The following is a 5,079-nucleotide window of genomic DNA, read 5'->3' on the forward strand; positions in this document are numbered from 1 at the left end:
TACAAAAGTTAATATAAATAGGTCAACTGCTAGACAAATTGTTGCTTTCATATATACATATCTATATATATGTATGTATGTATGTATGTATATTTGTGTTTGTCTTCGCATATATGTAACATATGATTATCATAAGCCATTAGACTGACATACGCCCACAGAGACGAAAACGCACGCTTCCACGCGCTCGTATTCCTATAACCAAGGCCTTCCCTATCCTCGCATGATGTCTGGTAATAGTATCCCCTGCACTGACGTCTGAAGAGATGTGTCGATCAATTCCAAAGAAGTTTCAGTTTACAGGGAAAATTTCAGGTTTTATGAATTTGAGAATGTTTAACGCTTAATACACACACACACATGTATGTATATATAGATGTATGTATGTATGTATGTATGTATGTATGTATGTATGTATGTATGTATGTATGTATGTATGTATGTATATATATATATATATATATATATATATATATATACATACATACTTACAAGCATACACATATACAGATATAAACATATATGTTGGCGATATACGCTACGTTGCTTGTAGGTATACATTTCTATATATGTGCGTATCTATCTATCGACACGCACGCACTCACTCACAGACGCACACACACTCATACACACACATACACACACACGACAGAATTTCATGTTATCTATTTTATAACCTTATACTGTGCCTTCCGAAGCACCTCTCCGTGTACCGGCTACCAGATGCTACCATACAGTGCAAATTCTCCTTTTACTGGATAAGTATGTGGAAATCTGCGAGTATACGTGGGATCTATACAAAATAATTTTAACATGGCAAGTTGGAATGAATAAACTTTATTACAAATTACTGCAATTGTTTCGGCGCATCAGTATCAGCTGGTAAGTGCTGAATATTACATATATTGTACATAAATTTATTATACACATTGTTACATAAATGTGATCCAGTAAAAGATATATACACGCACGCCTGAAGGGGAAGAAGGTCCAAAGCTCTGCTAGATCATGTTTACTTTCTCTTTGTTTTACATCTACATCTTTGCACTATATTTAGTGTTCCATTGACAAAGAAAATTATATCATATATTTCTCTTTTGAGGATAAACTCAGATTTGTAAATGGATGGATATAAATGTGGGAAGAAGTATTTCTATAGGAGCATATTTGGAGCCTTATAAGTACAGAAGCATGAAAGGATACGCATTAATGAGAGTGAAAATTTGAGTGTATACTTACATAGATATATGCATGCGTTTATACGTGTGTATGTACATTAGTATTAAATAAATGTATATGCATGTATAAGGGAGCGAGCAAGTAAATCTTGGTTGAATGGCTTCTCTCTTAATGACTTGTAAAGCAACGGAGTAAGCCGGTGACAGTAAACTACACAGCCAAAATTAGTTCTGTAAGTTGAAGAGTGTTGGTCTTCTTCTGTGCTAAGAAACTCATCATATGTCACTGATTTCCTTTGAAGTGGAACAGTAACAAGCACAAGAGACAAAGTAATTGTTCATGTCTATCAATTTCCGACATTATTATCTAAGAATGTTCATTTATTTTCCTAAAATGCAAGACAAGTCTGTCGTTAAGGATGGAACAAATAAGATGTTTCTTTTTTTCTATTTCCATTAATTTAGTTTATGTATTTCTTTTTTGTCATTTGTATGTCTTAGTGTTTCAGTTTTGTTCTTTGTCAATGGAATGTTAGAAATAGCTTTATGGAGTGGGTATAAAACACTGAGGAACTAAAGATGATCTATTAGTGCTTTGGATCTTACTCACCAGAGGATGTGCCTGTATGCAGCTAGTGTTGGATCATATTAATGCAATAATATGTTTATTATATGTAACATTCAGTAATTACCAGCCGATACTGATGCGCAGAAAAAATTGTAGTGATTTGTAATAAAGTGTGTTCATTTCATCTTGTTGTATTGACATTTTTATATGTATATGTATATTTATTTATCTATCTATCTATCTATCTATCTATCTATCTATCTATCTATCTATCTATCTATCTATCTATCTATCTATCTATCTATCTATCTATCTATCTATCTATCTATCTATCTATCTGCCTGACTGCCTGTCTGTCCGCCTGCTTGCCTGTCTGTCTGTCTGATTATCTATCTATCTAATTATCTATCTATCTATCTATTTATCTTTTTTCTCTCTCACTCTCTTTCCCCCTCTCTCTATGTATATATATATATATATATATATATATGTGTGTGTGTGTGTGTGTATGTGTGTGTATGTATGCGTGTCTATATATAAACACAGAATCACACGCACACACACACACCTACACACATGCATACATACATACAATCATACATACATACATACATACATACATATACAAATATATGTGTATATATGCACATATATGTGTATATATGTACATATTAGTATTTGATTTCGATTTTGCACACTAAAGTATATGCATGTGATTTGTGCTTCTTTTAGACGATATTAAGGGCAACCATAATTTCTTTTGAAGAACCCAAACATAGCACCAGCGCTTGCAGGTGTTCGTGAATGCCTGTCTGCGTAGGAGTGTGTTTCTGTTTAAAGGTATATGTGTGTCTGCTTCTGTGCGGATGTGAGTGTGTGTATGTATGTGTGTGTTTGGGAACGTGTACGTGTGTATATGTGTAGGGAGTAATTTTTCCGGAGAAGTTTCGCAAAGTGTGCAATGAAACAAACAATGTATTCGACTTAAAGCCACACAAACACACGTATTTATATATACGCAAACATGCGCACACATATATTAAAGTGAGAGAGAGAGATTGACACACACATAAAGCGACTTAGCAACAGCACCAGAAGATCGAAAAAATAAAGAGATAAAGAATTGACATGAAGAACATAGGATAAGACGCAAGAAGTGGAATGAAAAGGAGGAGTATTAGTACAAAATAAAACACTTGAATAGAAATACCATTTGCTAGAACCATGGCAGTTGTGAAACGGTAAAACTTACAGAAAAGCATGATAAGAAATAAGGAGTAGTATTGTTATAAATACAAAGAAAATATAAAAGCGAAGTAGGAGAAATGTGAGAGCCAACAGTTTTTATATGTAACTAAGAGAAAAAAGAAAAGCAGGAAGTTATATATTGGGTTGGTACATAAATTTTGCGGCTTTGTCCTGCAAATTTTATTAAAAAAAAAACAATAACAACATGTAACAAAAACATCGTTAAATGATTACTCCGGAGCATATTCACCATCTATTTCAATTACTGCTTCCCATTTGCTAGGGAGATGGTCATGCGAAAATAGAAATATTTACTCTAAAAAAGAATCAGATTATTTCGTTGTTAACTCACTGTCTAATAGAAAGAAAAGATCTTCATCCCTTGCAGGATGAAGATTATTTCTAATATCTTGAGAACCAATTTACCGATTTACGCGAAACTTGTTTTATTCCGTTCATGTTAACATTTCGGGGTAAACCTAATTCATAGTACTTTCCCATTATGCGCCAGTTTGGCTGAATATCACTACAAGCAAGCAAAATGCAAACTGACTGTCAATGCATTATATGTATGTATATATATATATATATATATATATATATATATATATGTGTGTGTGTGTGTGTGTGGTGTGTGTGTGTGTGTGTGTGTGTGTCTGTGTGTCTGTGTCTGTGTGTGCATGTATATAAAATAAAAAGGTGGTTACTTGCAATTTAGAACCGACAGGCAACAAGTACAGTTATCATTTAAGTGACGGAGGGCGCTGCTAAGCACCGATATTGCTAGAAAAAAGAGTCAAAACAGATCTTAGCCACGTGAGAGTACCTCGCTTTTCGTATGAAGAGAGCCTGCCTCCCTTATCAGCCATTAGAAAAGCGCTCTAATGTGGCTAAGGCTTATTTTGACTCTTACTTCTAGCAATGTTGTTGCTTACTAGTACCATCCTTCACTTTAGTGACAACTGTACTTACTGCCTATACATACATACATACATACATACATACATACATACATACATACATACATACACACATACATACTTACATACATACATATATACATACATACATACGTATATACATACATACATAGTGTCTGTATTCGACTGTTTATACCTTTTGTCCTGACCGAAAACTTGAATGCATTTGATTTGATGTCAGAATCTAAGTATATATATCTTTTTCGACACTTTACTGTTCCTGCGAATCTACATTCTTCGAAATATTATTAGTGCCACTTTGGAACATTTAAGAATAATGGAAGATCTATTCCATCGGTGTTAAGTGACCGACGACTTACCATGAAGACATGAAACAGTAAAGCAAATGTAGCAGAAACATTTTATAGTATCTGAGTAAATGGAATGACAGGTGCTTTGTAATGCAGTCCTAATCTGTAACCTATTTACCTGTCAATAGATGGAGCGACGATTTGACCTTTGTCAGCAGACTTGATGTGTCCCCACCATCTTTGTCTCCTGACTTGTGCCTGTAAGGTCTATTAACATTTATATGATGTATTATGCAGTAAGGCGTATGCATTACGATAAGTTTAGCCGTGGCATGGATGTAGGAATGAAGAAAGGAGAGAAGTAAATGAAGGTAAGAATTATGGAAAAGAATGAAAATATAGAGACAGTGTAAAGAAAATATGTATAAAAAAAAACAAGAACTATAAAAATATAGTATTTCGAAGAAGCAGATGACGGTAAGAATTAAGCAAATGAAATGAAATAAATAAAATTAAGATAGTTGAAAATGGAAGGAAAAAGAGAAGTATTCGAAGAAGAGAAATATGACGAGTGTAGATTAAGAAAGATATGCGTAAAGACACATTTAGAGGTTTAACTGCATTAGATGGTCTGTAAGACAGACTCGTGTCAGATGTCATCTCTCCACTGCAAAGAAACGAAGAATTTGCAGAACAGTATTTAACAAGCGATATTAGTGAAGCACTGAAAACACACGCACGCATGCGCGCACAGACACACAGATTTACACAGACACATTGACACACATATGTATGGATATATATGCATGCGAGAGAGAGAGAGAGAGAGAGAGAGAGAGAGAGAGCGAGGAGAC

This window comes from Octopus sinensis, linkage group LG8 (genome assembly GCF_006345805.1).
Source record: "Octopus sinensis linkage group LG8, ASM634580v1, whole genome shotgun sequence".
Lineage (NCBI taxonomy): Eukaryota > Metazoa > Mollusca > Cephalopoda > Octopoda > Octopodidae > Octopus > Octopus sinensis.